This window comes from Dermacentor variabilis, chromosome 2 (assembly GCF_050947875.1).
Source record: "Dermacentor variabilis isolate Ectoservices chromosome 2, ASM5094787v1, whole genome shotgun sequence".
Lineage (NCBI taxonomy): Eukaryota > Metazoa > Arthropoda > Arachnida > Ixodida > Ixodidae > Dermacentor > Dermacentor variabilis.
In genome coordinates, this window is record NC_134569.1 from 233,676,944 (window position 1) to 233,694,612 (window position 17,669).

At 47.4% G+C, this 17,669-nt stretch overlaps 1 protein-coding gene across 4 annotated transcripts in view; it reads right to left on the reverse strand.

Annotated features, from left to right (window-relative positions):
- Window positions 1–17,669, reverse strand: part of LOC142573155 (uncharacterized) — a 731,380-nt gene that overhangs the window by 7,454 nt on the left and 706,257 nt on the right. The window lies entirely within an intron of this gene.

Genomic DNA, 17,669 nt, shown 5'->3' on the forward strand with positions numbered 1-17,669 from the left:
ATTCGTTGAAGCAAGGATTCCTTCTGCCTTTATTATTGTTCATGCTTTGTGTAAAGTGCATAGAAGGACGATTGCAAAACAGTGAATCGGGTTTTGTCTTATCTTACATACGTAATGGGCAAAAGGTGCATCATAAGGTCCTCTAGATTAGGTATGCGGGCGACACTGTGCTACTACAGGACGATACAAAAGACCTACAGAGACTTGGGAATATGCGGGGTAATGGCTATAAATCAATGTCTTAGTTTAATAGAGATAAATCGATAATTACGAACTTGGCTGAAGAGACGAGCAATGGCGTGGCATCAATTGAACGGCAAGTCATACCCATATTCAAGCAATATAAGTAGCTTGGTGTATTCATAAATGAAGAAACTACCTATACTAAAGCATCCACAATGGTAATCTAAGAATGAAATGGAAGCGGAATGCAGCAGTGAGAATACATAGAGCACTTTGGAGCTACAAAAATATTGAAGGTGGTGTGAGTAATCTGGAAAGGAACGATTGTGCCTGCGCTACCGTTGGAAAATGGCATTGTGCCTTTAAAATTAGGCATCTAGTCGGGGTTGGAAGTACAGTGGTCGGTCGGACCAGAAATGAGGCAGTCCAGAGAGGCATGACTTGTGCCCCCTTTTGAAGTCAGGAAAGCACGGGGAAAAATTAGTTTTCAAGAAAGACTCGGGAACGAGGATACAAATGAAGAGGTGGCTAAAGTGCACAAATATCTATACCTCAAAAGCGAAGACACAGAATGGAGAGAGAATTTAGTCTGCGTAGGAGATTCGTCAAACGAAAACCGCTGCTCTTCTGTCAAAAAGACATTCACTGGGTGTTTCTTCCTTTTTAAATTTTGCCGAAGGTTTTCTGCTTTCTCCCAGGCGTTTTTAACGGCCCTAGTAAGTCATACGTAGCAACTTCATCCAGATATTCCGCAGAGCTCTCCCTCCCCCCCCCCCCCCCGCCACTGTGTTTCGCTTGCCCATTGATGTATATGATAGTTTCTTTTTAGCCCCGCAAGTGTCCTGCGTCGTCAACACAGAAACATTAAAGGGTGCCTAAACCGCCTCTTGGGACTACATCCCATTGTTATTCCAGCAGCCTTGATGACACTTCGAAAACATTTTACCTCGCTAATGGCCAAAGCATCGTACGTAGTGCGCAATCTTTGATACCCCAATATTATGTTTCAAGCATGTGAATACGAACGCTTAGAGTTTAGTAGCATTCATCGTACGTTGTAGTTTTCAGCTGTATATAGTTAAGCAAGTAGCTTCTAAATAATTAATATGCTAACTAGGTATTCGCTCATTTTTTTTAAATATTTGCACAAATCTGCTCTACACAGCTAGAAATCATGTTGAGCAAGTTCAAATTTTTCTTGAAATGCAACTATGTAAGGCAATACAGAGAAGAATCATAAATAGGCGCATCCTATATGGAATTTTATGGCTGCAATCGTTGGTGTACATGCCAGCGCTACTAATCACTATGCGCTAATTTTTAAAAAAACGCAGGATCCATCAAAAACGACTGCGAAGGTAAGCTTTATCATTGGAATGATGCGCTTGCCCGCGTATACTTGTTGTGTACAGGATATTTGGGTAGCGTTTGCGGTTTCATCACCCCATTCTGCAGAAAAGATAGTCCTTAATTAGCCCATCGGCGCCTGTAATAGGGGTTGACAGCACGCAAGTCCACCACAGTTGGCACTCGGTGATAAATTCACTGAATTAAGACGGCAAGCTGGGCGAGTTGGTGATTGAACATGTTCCTATGGGTGGGCAGCGCAACCCGGACGAAGGACGAGAGGAAGTACACAACACAGAGGAAGTACAGTCTGCGCTCGTGTTGTGTACTTCCTCTCGTCCTTCGTCCGGGTTGCGCTGCCCACCCATAGGAACATGATAAATGCACCCCAAAATTTGTTTGAGCCAGAGGGTGCGCCCTGTGTACCGGCGCATTTGAAGCGGTGGAGAAAGTCCGACCACGAAACTGGGAAAAAAAAAGGGCGGAACGCAGGTGCCCCTCTTCTTTGGAAGATGTGATTTGTAAAGCTATCGGGACTTCTCCGCCTTTGGCGAGATTTAACTTTAACAAAAAATTAAGTGCATGGTGAGAACCACACTATCCTCATCAGCTGTCACACGCCATGGTGGCTGTATGGATATGGCATTGCGCGGCTAAGCACGAGGTTACGGGATAAAATCTTGCCGAGCCGGCAACGCTTCAATGGCGGCGAAATGTAAAAAAAAAGCCCGTGTGCCGTGCATTGCGCGCATGCGTAATAAGTAATCCGGAGTCCCACACTACGGCGTGCCTTATATCAGAGCATTGTTCTGGCACATGTAACTGTGGAATTTCATTTATATGTCACCTATCAGCTCTCGTGGGATACTTCTGTACTTATCGCTGCTCCGTACCACAGAGGAAAACACGCATGCAACATACTGATTAAGGCATTCGTCTTTAGCTGCATCGTCATAAACAGCGCCGTCTCGTGAAATAAGAGCCGGAATACCCACTGCCGTTTTTTCAATTCATTTCACATGCTTCCGAAATTGCTCGCGGTCGTCGTTTATGACCGACTGGCAATATTCCCTAAAGGCGTATTCAGGTAAGCGAACGGTCTTCTTTATTTCTGACGTAGCTGTTTCTAGCTTCTCCCAGTTATAGCTCATTCGTACTAGACGGAAAATACTATGAAGTCTTTGCCTCATCTGCAATGCTTATAAAAATTCAAGGCTTACATCGCCTTTGTCTTGCATTTTTGACATTGCACGGTATTTATTTATTTATTTATGCCACCATTCGCAAAACGCCCCTGCAAGGGATAGGCCTTGGGGGATTGGTTGGTTTAATGAAGGAAAATGTTTTCTATAGTGTCCTTGAAGTTCGCCGTTCTGAAGTGGTTTAGCGCTCCTTCCAGCCGATCATTTCATTCATTTGCTGTTTGAGCAGAAAGAACCAAAAATCGGAAGGAATGCGGGCGTGTGGAGTATATACAGCTCCCTGGAGACTGATGCGTAAGACTACCGATGTACTGCAAGCATGCAGGTTTACTAGCCGATTAGTGATCAAGCTTGTCTTAAAGGCCCAGCCTTGTAATTCTGCGTCATTGCTGTAAGTTGAGAAGGCCACGTCGAAATTTTACGTTAGAGGCACTGCTGCAGTGGGAATAATCATTATAAATAAACCTCGCTTCACGGTTTAGATACATTTGAGTGCGCTATGAAGGATAGATACCTGAGAATCTCGGACTGCGCACGCGTGTTTTTGTCTGCTGTCGATGTTGTAGCAATTACTTTTTGGACAAGTCCATACTTCATTTTTCTTTTTACGAAGAGCTTCTGTTGCAAAAACGTAATTATAGCGATCTAAATCCTCATTTATCATACCAACCAGTGCTTTCGAATAGTTATGCAAACGTCTAGCCACACTGCGCCCTTAGCTTACATGTGTAATTTGTATTTAACATAAACAGCACTGTGCCAACCGATTACAGAAATAACCACCATAGAAGTCACCAACTTAGGTTGATTTTTTAGCAGCAGATCCAGACCATTATCCAGAACAGCAGATCCAGAACACGTACAGCCACGAGAAAATACATCATTATGAGCTGTATCTTTGACTAAATATGACAGCTTTAAATGAATTATAGACGGCTTGATCAACTCAAGAAGCGAAACTAAGTACGTCATCTTTGTTTTTAACGTTACAACAACTTAGCGCAAAAAGTCACAGGCCTGGGCGGAACGCGCATCACAGTCACAACATAAGCTGGATGCGTCTCCATAGAAGCTACAGTTTCAGCAGCACGCACTAGAGGGTAGCGGCGAAATATGTTCCCACCATTTTCACGAGAACGATCTCAACTGTCCACCTGGCGTCGATGGCGAGTTGCGGCTTGTGCTGCGGCTTGTCCTGCCCCGTGCACAGCGGTCTGCTAAACCCGATGTTGCCTGCTTGCGGCCACGCACTCAACTCTACGATTCTCTTCTTCACGAGTGGCCTCTACCTTGCGAGGAGGTGCCATACTGTGTACGGAAGAGTAAACACAGGTACCTAGACTTCGTGGCGCCCATGTCGCATCCGTTGAGTCGCGGCACGTTATGTTGCTGTTGATTACGACGATCCTAATGATGGTTTATTGGTGTCCCCTTCGAAGCGGGGTGGTGACAAATAGTCCCATAGACTGCTCGAGTTAACGAGGTGCAGCTACATGCAGCATGCAACTGCTGTATCCAGTTGCTACATGTGGGGCCACCTGGTGGAATATAATAGAACTGTAACGCAAATTTTGTACGTATCAATGCTACATGGCGCTGCATTTCGCATCGCGTGACAAATGGCACGATATGACGCTAATGATGATAATTATGAATATTTGCCATTCCCTTTGAAACGAGATGGAGACAAACAGACACTTAGCATATTTGTGGTAATCATCTGTAGATTCTGAATAAAGGGAAAATCAGACATCCACCCGTTCGTAGCAATTGCTACAAAGGAAACCCATACGGGTTCCTCGAAAGAAAAGCCTCAAGTTGGAGAAAAGAAAGGCGGTAGTCCCGGGTTCGAGTCCCGGACCAGGACGAATTTTTCTTCAACTTGAGGCTTTTCTTTCGAGGAACCCGTATGGGTTTCCTTTGTAGCAATTGCTGCGAACGGTTGGATGTCTGATTTTCCCTTTATTCATTACTTCTCTCCACCTTGCGGGTTCCCGCAGAACGACCACGTCAAGCTCTTGCCTTTGCTTCGTGTTGTCGACAAATTCGACTTCGCCCTGCCATCTGCTAGCCGCCTGGTTAGCTCAGATGGTAGAGCGGCTGCCGCGGAAAGGCGGTGGTCCCAGGTTCGAGTCCCGGACCTGGACGAATTTTTCTTCAACTTCTGGCATTTCTTTCGAGGAACCCGGATGGGTTCCTTTTGTAGCAATTGCTACGAACGGGTGGATGTCTGATTTTCCCTTTATTCATTACTTCTCTCCGCCTTGCGGGTTTCCGCAGAACTACCACGTCAAACTCTTGCCTTTGCTTCGTGTTGTCGACAAATTCGACTTCGCCCTGCCATCTGCTAGCCGCCTGGTTAGCTCAGATGGTAGAGCGGCTGCCCCGGAAAGGCGGTGGTCCCCGGTTCGAGTCCAGGACCAGGACAAATTTTTCTTCAACTTGAGGCTTTTCTATCGAGGAAACCGTATGGGTTTCCTTTGTAGCAATTGCTGCGAACGGGTGGATGTCTGATTTTCCCTTTATTCATTACTTCTTTCCACCTTGCGGGTTTCCGCAGAACTGCACCGTCAAAATTTGTAGATTCTGGCTCGGCAGACAACCGAATCGCCGAGTCGGTACCGACGGAGATGCCCATGGCGGGTGACTGTGACGGGAGAGGCTTGATAAAATGAGGGCCATTGCTAGTGAGAAGAAGAATCAGCGAGTAGATCAATGTCGGAGACTCGCGAGATTCTCTTTTCTCTGAGCGAGAGCATGAAGCAGCGGAGCGAGGCCTCTCGCACCTCCAGGGCAGCATGCTAGCAATGCAAGACAGGTACAATCTGAAGTCCTGCAAAATATAATTGTACCTAGAGAATGTGGTAGCTCGAATAATTGGCCCGCGGGCGCTGTTGCTCCTGGCAACGGCCTGGGCCAGTTAGAATGTCAGGCCTTCTCACGCAGTTAGCCCACAATTCAACCACAGCCACAACAATACGGCAATGGAACTGCAGGGGGTTTCTCCCACAAGAAAACCCCCTTGCAGCAATTTATTCGCTCACACGCGGACAAACCGCACGTGGTCCTGCTGCAAGAAACACTAGCCGAAAGCGTCGCGCTACCCGGCTACCAATCTGTCGCGAAGCACGAATTAGGAAGAGACGTCGCTGTCCTGATAAACAAGAACCGTCACACGTCACACTCGACCTCCAAATGTTGCAGAGCAAGATCAAACACATCATGATCGAGTTCATTCCCTAACCCGCCAGCAGGGGCAGCCTCTTCATGTTGAACGTCTACAGCAGCCCAAAGGACCTGATACAGCGATTAAGGACTGTAGTCTGCAGGGCTGCGCAGCTTGCCAGGAACTCCCCCTTTGTCATTGCAGGCGACTTTAACGCTCAGTATCACACCTCGGGCTACCCGTATGGCAGTGTCATGGTGCGGCATTATTCGATTCGGCAAAGCCCCCATCAACGGGCACCAAAAGGTCGTAGGAATATGAACCAACGAGCAAGACGGTTATAGCCGGCCATGCGGGTAAGCCACCGAAAGAAGTCGAAGGCAGGTTTAGAGATTATTTTTTGTTGTTGTTGGCGCGACTGTGACGTCCTGACGGCCTTCTGTAGGAATCCCTCTATATTCTCTGCCACTGGCCAGCATTGAGAAGCTTCCTAAGAAAGCAGGGGTGCGAATACTCCGAAATATGGGCTCTCTCTGTGAGGATCAACGAGTTTCTGACAGTGCATGTGTGCCGATAGCACCGTATAGCCGGCTGCCATCGTTGCTCCTGTGTTTGTGAACGAACAATAGAGGCCCGGCATGGGCTCAAGGGTGTGCGTGTGTAGTGCAATACAAGTGCGCGATCTTTCAAAGCACGGGGCAATCACCCGTTCTCTCACCCCTAATTAAAAGGGGCGTGGCGAAGACCTTGGGAGGAGCCGCGATACAAATGGGTGAACTTGATTAGATCATCACCAATATCTGCCGTTCCCCAACACAGAGAACAAGGAAAACGAGAAGTTATTCAAACGCAGGTTTTAGATCGAGCTAAGCAGTCTGGAAGCTGAGCCTACAATCTGCTGAAAAGCTTCAAGGGCCTATTGCTTCCAGTATTGCTTGGACCACCTAGCCGCGTCTGAACTTCGAGTTACTAGTTGACGCAAGAGACGAGAAACGAACGTCTGCAACGAAGCTCACGGTAGCTCCCCTCAAGTTAGCTCAACCTGCTCGAAGGAAACGTCAGACCTGGACTCCCGGGAAATCGAGCCCAGCAATCGCATCCACCGCAGCGAGATCGGCTTGCCAGCGTTCTTCCGGAAAGCTCTGTCGTCGACTCCAGGCTTTATGGACTTGCTGCTGGTGCCTCGCCATGCGTATGCCATCATTTGTTTTCTTTTGAACTTTGTTTAATTGATCACCGTTCAGTGCATTTTGTGTAGTGGTAATTTCTATATCCACTGTTGGCTGTTCGTTGTATTTCTTTTGTCTTCATCATTGATCTAGATTAAGTGCATGTGTGTTAGTGTTCTTGTGTTTTTTGTTTCCTATAAATTGTGGGTCGCTGTCAGTCGAGAAATGCATTTTTTTTCTTTTTTCCTCCCGACTCTGACTCGTTCGCTGTGTTTGCTTGAGTAGAGAACGACCAGCGGGCTTGTATACCCCGTCGACGACTTCGCGCCGACGGCGAACGGGTGACAAGCCACGACAGATAGCCACAAACGGGAGGACTTTGGGGAGAGGTGCTCAACCTGGACCTGATACTCGTCACTGACCTGTCATTCCCTATCAGATGCAGTACGCCGGCCAGCAGGGATAAAACTCTGGACCTCTCTTTGTCGAAGGAGCGGCGGAAGCTAAGTGGGCCAACCTCAAAATAGACCTGGGGAGCGACTACTACATCCTTGCCATAGGCTTGCGGGTAGAGCAGAGAAGAGTGCGGAGGTGCTGGCTCACGAACTGGGGACAAGTTTCGCAAGATTAAGGAAGAATATGCGGAAGATGTGTAGGTAAAGCCTGATCTGGAACGCTGGACTGAACAGATCGGAAGAGATATCGAGGCCGCCGCCAAGCAAGTTAGCATGGATCTCCCGGTCGAGAAGATGGATAACAGGCTCACCCATCTGCTCGATGCCAGCAGTCCCCGCTGTCCAGGTGGAAGGGGCAGCGTCTCTCACGAGAAAGCTCTGAAAGAACATTGCCGAAGTCAACAAGAAAGTAGAGCCCCATTGTATGGTCCTCTCCAGACAGCAGTGGGACGATGTCTACAATTCGATAGACGGTCACATGCGCGAAGGGGCGTCTTGAAACCTCTCAAGCACTTGCTAGACGAGACGAATACTAAGTCGAACCAACGAAGTACGATGGCACGCATTTTGCACTCAGTCAGGCAAGAATCCTCGGACAACAAAGTCCTAGAGAAGCCGGTGAACAAGTAGCTACCGGTGGTTTCTGGCCCTGCGCCTACCCCCTCAAGGTTTACGGGGGCTCCGACAACCCGTAGCTGGACGCGGAGTTTCGGGTTGAAGAAGTCAGACGGGCCCTACACGACTTAAGCAGCGGACCAACCCCCGGTCCGGACAAGATCACGAACAAGGCCCTGAGGAACCTGGGCGACAAATCTATAGAGTACCTGACCGAGATCGTAAACCAGGCGTGGAGCAGCGGCAAAGTTCCGAGAATGTGCAAGAGGGCCACCACCATCCTCATTCCCAAGCCCGGCAAGCCGCCCAGTCTCGACAATCTCAGGCCCATCTGGCTCACTTCGTGTGTGGGCAAGGTGGCCGACTACGCAATCCACAACAATGTCTCCCGGTAGTTGGAAGGCAAGGACGTCTATCCCCACAACTTATTCGTGAGAGCGGGCCTTTCAATACAAGACGCCATGAGGTTCATCAAGTATCAGGTCATCGATCGCAACACGAGAGACACGCGAGCCATACTTCGCTCGGACTTGGAGAAGGCCTTCGACCACATCCTACATTCCTTTGTGTTGGGAACGATCTCGAGGTTGGGTTTCGGCAAACACTTTGATTACTTTACGAGAACTTTCCTGACGGACAGAGAAGCCATCCTCCAAGTGGGAGACTTCGTGTGAGACTCGGTTAGGTTTGGTTTTAGAGGGACGCCACAGGGGTCAGTCGTATACCCGACCCTTTTTAATCTTGCCATGATCGGTCTATCGAGGAAACACTCCAAGGTCGACGGCATTTAGTACACGATATATGCAGACGACGTCACCATATGGTACAGCGGTGGCAGCGACGGACGATTACAGGCTCCGCTTCAATAAGCCATCGAGGCCACAGAAGACTACCTGAGACCGACCGGCCTCCGATGCTCACCGCCAAAATGAAAGCTACTACTATACAGGCCCAAGCGCAGGGGCCCTAAACCGAAAGGTTGGAGGCCTATGGAGGACATCGGCATCACTCTAAGGACAAGTGAGGACTCTCCTCCCCAGGGTGGACTCTCGCAGGGTTCTGAGTATGACGATCGAATCGAACGGCTCCAATAACCAGACGGTACTGAAGCCCACCAAGAAAACGGACAATGCCATCAGGTTGATAAGAAGAGTTACCTATCGGCAGCAAGGAGTGAGTGTGGACAACCTCATTCAATTGGTTCTTGCTTCGTGATGTGTCACTTTACCTACGTCGCGGCCATGCACAGCTGGCAGAGGTCGGAACGGGACAAGCTGTGCGCGTTGATCAGAAATGCGGTCAAGAGAGCCCTCGGACTGCCCATGCGAACGAGCTCGGAGCGACTACTCCACTTAGACAGGCACAATATGCAAGAAGAGATAGCAGAGTCACAGGAGAGGGCGCAGGTTACTAGACTCGCTACCACCAGTAACAGGAGAAACATCCTGAGAGAGCTTGGAGTTCCCCCATCGGAGATCATGACCAGTTTCTGCAGCATACCTCGAGAACAGAGAGAGCGCATTATTGTTGCCCCTATTCCTCGGAATGTCCACCCTGAGTACAATGTGGACAGACAAAGGGCTAGGGCTAAAGCCCTCCTGGAAGAGGCCGGCGCGCGCGCCCGGAGTTGCTGTTTCGTCCATGTAGCCTGGTACCCTGAAGGAAAGTTGTTCGCTACAGTGAGCGTCGATCAAGAAGGGAAAATCACGAGCTCCTCGACGGTCCTGATGACCGCAGCTGAGGCTGCGGAACAGGCAACAATAGCGTTGGCCCTGATGGACGATGGGAGAACGACGATATACAGCGACTCAAGATCGGCGGTCCGAACATTCGCCAAGGGCCCCGCCCCGAAACCGGTCTTGCGGATCCTACGGGACAAGGAAATCAAGCAACACACGATCGTCTGGTTCCCCGCTCACATGGGACAGATCATGCGCACCCCGTCCAAACTCAACCATTTGGCTCACAGAGCTCCACGAACAGTCGTCGGCCGCGTAGCTCTCACATGGCGCAGTGCTGAGGTGCCCGACAAAAGGGATCCCCACGTCTCATGCAACGAACTCAGAAAGTAGTTTTATCTGAGGAGGTGGAAGTATCCGCAGCGGCAGAGTAAATTGAACAGACCTCAGGCGTTGACACTCATACTCTTGCAAGTCAGGGCATACCCTAACCCTGTCCTCTTACACGGGATCTATCCCGAAATTCAAACGTCCAAAACTGAAGTGCTGTCCGTACGCATATCTACACCTTCTCTCTCCCTTCTTTCTCTTCCCCTTCTCCCATCCCCCAGTGTAGGGTAGCCAACCAGACTATTGACTGGTTAACATCCCTGCCTTTCCTGAATTCTCCTCTCTCTCTCTCTCTCCAACACTTGCATTCTTTACTCAGACTTTGTCAACTTAGGTCATGTGCTCTGGATGTGCCCCGCGTTACGGGGTGACGAAGATGTTACATCGTCCAAGTGACGTCCAAGTGCGTCCAAGTACCCATTGCCGATTTTGAATCCCAACTATGGGCAGTCCAACGGGCCCGCGACGTCACGGAGAGGCTATGTCTTTCTGTCCCGACGTGGGAGCGGCACGCTACGTGCACGTTACGATGGATCTCCACAAAGTGTTAAATCCAACCATCAATTTTCTTCTTCAAACGTTCTCCATCTGCCTTGTTCCACTAGCTATGCAACTGCTACATGGCATGTCACCTGGTATAATAATATGCAACTGCAATGCAAAGCGTACATGTATCGAAGTTGCGTGGCACATACCTCACATCCATTAACAAGTGTCAGGATACGATGATAAAGAAGATGATAACGACGAGGACGATGAGGATAATTTATTGGCATCACCTTTCAAACGGCACGGTGACCGTCACCTAGCCTGGTTGATTTAATCAGATATGCCATAAATGTTCTTCTTTATAGCAATTTTTATACATCTCCATAATTTCCTGTTTTATTCCTCAACACTTATATACCTACCTTGTACCGCTACCTATGCAACTACTATATGATGTGCCATTTGGTGGAATTATATGCAATTGCAATGCAAAGGGCGCCCGTATAGACGCTACGCTGCACGCATCTCAAATCACAAGACAGGTAGCCTTATTTGATGCTAATGATGATGGTGATGATTCATTGGCATCCCCTCTGAAACGGCGTGTGACATAGTCGCATAGCCAGCTTGATTTATTCAGGTATACAACAAGTTCGAGGACACTTAAACTTCGCCTTTAAGAGGTAGCTATAGCTCGGGCCCAACTCCCACGTCGCCTATTCAAATATATGCAAAAATCAAAAACGCTTTTCTGAAATAACGCTTGAACCGATTTTGATGAAAGTTGTATTTGAGAGAGAAACTTAAATTCTACTGAATGTTGGTAGCCTAATTTCGATTTAGGGCCTTAATTATATTATGAAAAGGATCTTCAAAAATTTGAACGTGTGAAAAAAAAATAGACGCACGAAGTTTATAAATTAATAGCTCTCCGTTAAAAACAGTTATTGCGGCTCTGTAAACGGCATCCATTAGGTAATTCAAAGTGGACAAGTTTGGTATGTCAATTTTTGTCTTGCGTGAATTCGCTACGTTGTGTATAAGCGTTCTGCAAAAGCTGTATTTCCGTATTACTACATTTTTTTGGATTCATGTGTAACATATCAATTTTGCCGCTTTAGATGTAATATCAGCTCCAGTTCACTGAATTGTGAAATCATTTTTCCTAGCTCAGTTAGAGAGCGTGAACTTGATAGTTTCGTTTTCGAAGTTTCCGATTTTGGCCATTTCTGAATGAAAATTTCACGATCTAAATCGAAAATTTGAAACCAGCAGTCACTAGATTTTAAGTTTTTCTTTTAAATGCAACAAAACTCTCCAAATGTGGTGCAGTGATTGCTGAGAAAAACGGAGTCTCCTTTTACATGTATTTAGATAGGGGCACCCGAGCTAAAGCTCCCTTTTAAAAGGGAGCTTTAGCTCGCGGGGCTTGAAAACGCTATAGCGTTTTCAGGTCCCGTTGACGCCGTCACTGACACCGGATATTGTGCGGCACGAGGCTCGGTAGAAAACTAGTGGGCCAATCCCGGTGGCAGTGCAGGACAGAGCAATGGCTCATACCCCTGTAAGGCGGAGGCTACAAGCAGTTAGTAGAGTGAATGGCTCAAACCCACGTAAGCAAGAAAGAAAGGGGCCTGTGTATGAGTTTCCGCGTAACAAAATAATGCTTTATCGTGTATTCGAATCATTTTCTTCTATATTCAAATCGCAATCCGACGCTATCTTGTCTGTAGGTTGCGTGTTAGTCGGACTTTACAAATTTTGTAGCGCATATTACTTTGAGAAATTGAATTGGTTCATTAGCGCCTCTGCGTCACGCGGAGGACCTGCACGGTTGTTTTTCTGGATGATGTCTTTATGACACGCCGTCGCCGTCATATGACGTCGCTGTCGGTGGCGGACGCCGACGACGGATTTTGTGCGACACGGTGTCCATATCGCTATCGCAGAAATGCATGGTTCTTTTCATTCCTGTATTTTTGTATACATCCTTATAGTTTCTCCCTGAAACGTTCCGTGTCTGCATTGTATCTAGCAACTGCTGCATGGCGCTCCACCTTGTGTGCTGCAACGCAAAATGTGTACTCGTTATGGTTGCGCAGGGGTTATGATGTTGGACTGCTAAGTACGAGATCGTGGCATCACATCCAGGCCATGCCGGCCGCAGCTCAATGGGAGTGGAATGTGAAAACACCCGTTAACTCACATTTAGGTGACAAAAAGAAACCCACGTGATCCAAATTATCCCGAACTCCCCCACTACGGCGTGCCTCATAGACGGATAGTTGTTAAGGCACGTAAAACCCCAGAATTCATTTTTCCCCAAATTGTGTACGTATCTATCCTACGCGGCACTCTTTCACTCCTCGCAGGCTACGAAGCATTTCAAGGGCATGCTTCCACTGCAAGCAATGGCGTGGCTCAGTGGTAGCGTAGCTGATTCCAGCGCAGCGGGCCCGTGTTCGATACCGGCCGGAAGTGTGTTTTTTCTCATTTCCGGCGATAGCTGCGACGGACACCGGCGGCGCTTGCGGACAAAATCACCAACTGAAACAGCTATTGGGATGAAGCAATAACAGCTTGCGTTGTAAAATGAAATATTGCCCTTATTACGCTGGCGCAGTCACTTCTGGCGAACAACCTGATTTGCCTTACCATTATAAACATACTTTGTGCCAATAAACAGCAATATATGGTACCGAGATATCAACTTATCGCGATCCATTTAAACGAATCTGCGTTATCCTGCAGCTGTTTGCTTTCTGGGCGCACTACGTCTGAAAAATTCGTCAGATGCAGCATTCAGACTACCATTTAACTTAATATTGTTGCTTAATGTTGACTATTTCCTTTGCACGATGTAAACGTTTTATAAAACGTTTTTACTATTTATAAACGTTTTTTACTATTTAGAAACTTTCCAAGGTAGGGACAATGTTCAATGGCTTGATTTTGTAAGCTCAACTTCGATCCAAAAAATTTAATGTTTCCCACTCAGGAACTGCATCCGCTTCAAATATATTTTTATATAACGTCATACAAAATCCCAGCGCCGACTTCTGTATTCCTGATTTTCGACTTCCAACCAATGACTCGATGAATCGACACTGTTCACATTATTTCTTGGACTCGTTGAATCTTGCGCAAAGTTTATTGAATCTTCAAAACTGATTCCAGTTATGTGATGCGTCTGCTCACGTTATCTATGACATGCCTAATCTCCACCCGTGTTACTTTATTAGAAGCAAGTATGATTCAATATATCCCTGACCACCAAGCAGCAGCTGCCAAGTCTCCTGCATTGTGGGTCCCAGTTCAACATCAACGTGACCATATAACAGAAAAGAATAAATTAAAAATTAAAAGCATTATTTTGTAAGAGACACAAATCACATCTTGTCTTTCGCGTAAGTTTATCGTACTCCTCTGCACATAAGGGAGTGTTTGGAGTGAAAACAGTTATTCTGTGCATGTCGCATGAACAATAATCTCTCCACTGCCAATGACTGATGACAGTTTACGATACTGACAAATGCTATTATTTCAGTGCTGAGTACTCAGCTTTGACCCATATTCCCTTGCACTTTGATCGTAGCTTCAATAATGAAGAATTCTAATAAAAAGTCTGCTTCAGACGTCCTAATTGTGGAAGTGAACGCAGCCAGTATAGAAATCAGCGCACTTTGTTATGACTTCTGTGTCTAGCACTACTTTCGAAGTAGCCTGTACTTCATCTTAGATTATATTTGTTTATATTATTTTATTTTATTTTTATTTATTACGTACTGCAGACCATTGGGTCCAAGCAGGTGGATAGTTTTAAAAAAGAGTCATAATACAAAAAACGACAATACAAACTGTTTGAAAAAAATTACATAGATAATAAAACACAAAATATCAACAATGGAATCTGTTTCAAGATTAGTGTAATAAAATATAATGCAACTGAGTACAAAACAACATCGGAATCTGTTTCTAGATTAGTGCATTAATAGTGCTACAACAACAGATGTGAAATGGTGCAACAGTGATATTTCGGTGTGGTAGGAGAGACTAAGATGTCTGGATTACTTCGTTCCAATATAAGACCATGCGTGGAAAAAAGGACTGCTTATAAGTGTCAGTTCTAGCAAAATAAGTGTTAAATTGTTAGGCTGATGGTGCCTTGTGGGTCTGGTTAGTAAGGGCGATAGGTACGGTGATGGATCTATCGCAAGCTTGTGGTTAAAAAGCAGTGAAAGGAAGTCGATTCGGAACTGTTTTCGACGCAAACGTTTGGTCCCTTCATTTAGGCAGCTATTCTCCCGTGGTAGAGACTTATAAAGAACACAGTAGCAACACTGTAAAAGACGAAACTAACTTTTTTTGGGCAAACCTGAGACCTCAAAAGCAGGCTACACCTAAATAACGGCGACATCGGTGAACACAGACGGCGATTGTTAAAATATGATCAGCGGTTCAAGTGCGTCGGCTTTTGTACATCAGTGATCGAATGTTCCAGAGTAATCGCTGGGACCCGTGTGTGGGTCCCAGCGATTCGAATGTAGAACGTAGCGATGTAGCGATGTAGCGATGTAGAACAAAGTTCTACAGCGTTGGCGTCGCGCATACATGCAATCAGATTACACAAGGTTCGGTGACAGACAGCGGATGGAACCATCGATAACATTTCAGAAACATCTGACATGCAGGCCCATCCTGCGCTATGCGATAACATTTGTTAGGCCGTGAAACTTGGTTACCCGATAAAAATAAACATGTACACGTGTTGATACACCCCCCCCCCCCCACCTATTCAAAAGCACCGACCCGATGCCGCAAACAAACGAAAGTAATAAACAAAAACACCCGTAGCAGAGAAACAACAAAATAAGGAAGTTCGTCAGCATGCGTGAAAAGGTTTAAGACGCACCATGTGGACCACTTCAGATCGTGCGTGGCGCCGCTGTGAATCTCATAGTCCTGATCTCAGGACGATCTCATAGTCCTGTTTGCCAATACCTCGGCTGATCTTGTATTGTCCAAAATAGTGACGCAATAGTTTCTCATTGAGTCCTTGTCGGTGTGTCGGGTTCCAAACCCAAACACCGTCGCCAGGCTGGTACTGGATATAGCGTCGTCGGAAGTTGTAGTGTCGGCTCTCGGTATGCTTGCTGGTTCTTGATCCGCAGGAGGGCGAGCTGTCGGGCTTCTTCGGCGCGATGGAGATAGGTCGCGACGTTAAGATTCTCTTCATCGTAGACGTGCGGCAGCATGGCGTCGACAGTAGTCGTCGGATTCCTGCCGTAAACCAGCTTGAACGACGTGATCTGTGTTGTTTCTTGCACCGCCGTGTTGTTAGCGAAAGTTACGTACGGCGGGACGGCATCCCAGGTCTTGTGTCCGACGTCGACGTACATTGCTAGCATGTCGGCGAGAGACTTATTCAGGCGCTCCGTGAGACCATTCGTCTGCGGGTGGTAGCCAGTTGTCCTCGTGTGGCTTGTCTGGCTGCACTGCAGGATGGCTTGGGTTAGCTCTGCTGTAAAGGCCATTCCTCTCTCGCTGATGATGACTTCTGGGGCACCATATAGCAGCAGGATGTTCTCGACGAAACTTTTCGCCACTTCAGCTGCGCTACCTTTCGGCATAGCTTTAGTTTCAGGGAAGCGGGTCAGTTTGTCCGTTGCCACAACGATACACCTATTTCCACATTTTGACGTCCAAAACGGTCCCAACAAATCCATCCCGATCTGCTGAAAAGGTCGGCAAGGAGGCTTAGTTGGCTGTAGTAATCCGGCAGTTGGTGTCGGTGGTGTCTTGCGTCGCTGACAGTCTCGGTATTTCTTGACGTAACGGGCAACGCCGGTGGTCAGGCGCGGCTAGTTATACCTTTCCTGTATCCTCGATATCGACCGGGAGAAACCGAGGTTCCCAGCGGTCGGATCGTCATGTACCGTGCGTAGTATTTCTGGACGCAATGCTGAAGGAACAACAAGAAGGTAGTTGGTGAAGACTAGTGAGAAGTTCGTCTTCACATGTAGATTATTTTTAATCGTGAACGAAGACAATCCGCGCCTAAATGACCTAGGGACAACGTCGGTTTTCCCTTCTAAATACTCGACGAGGCCTATTTAGCTCCGGTTATTCTCGTTGTTGTTCAACGAACTCTTCCGCACCTATTTTTCCAAGGAAGACATCGTCATCCTCGTCGTCTTGCGGCGGTGGGTCAATGGAGGCGCTTGATAGGCAATCGGCATCACTGTTGTCGTCAAGACTTGTAGATTAGAGTGATGTCATGTTCTTGCTGTCGAAGGTTCCACCGCGCCAGCCATCCTGAAGGGTCCTTTGAATTAGCTAGCCAACACAACGCGTGATGGTCGCTGACGACTTTGAATGGCCTGCCATATAGGTGGGCGGAATTTTGCTGTAGCCCAATAGGTGTCAAGGTATTCCTTTTCAGTCGTAGAATAATTGCCTTCCGCTTTTGAGAGCGACCAGCTAGCGTAAGCTATCACGCGTTCAACTCCATCTTTACTCTGGACTAGAACGGCACCGAGGCCTAGGCTACTGGCGTCAGTGTGGATTTCTGAATCAGCGTCCTCGTCTAAGTGCGCAAGTAACGGCGGCGACTGCATGGGTAGTTTGAGTTCTTGAAATGCGTCGGCCTGAGGCGTTTCCCACTTAAACTCGACATCACATTTAGTTAGATGTGTCAGCGGCTCCGCGATACGTGAAAAGTTCTTGAGAAAGCACCTGTAAGAGGCACACTTGCCTAGGAATCTACGTACTGCCTTTTTGTCGATGGGCTGCGGGAACTTTGCGATAACAGCTGTGTTTTTCGGGTCAGGGCGGACACCACATTTGCTGATGACGTGGACTAAAAGCAGAAGTTCATCGTAAGCGAACCGGCACTTTTCCGGCTTGAGTGTAAGTCCTGATGACTTGATGGCCTCTAGCACTGTCGCAAGCCGCCTTAGCTGATCATCGAAATT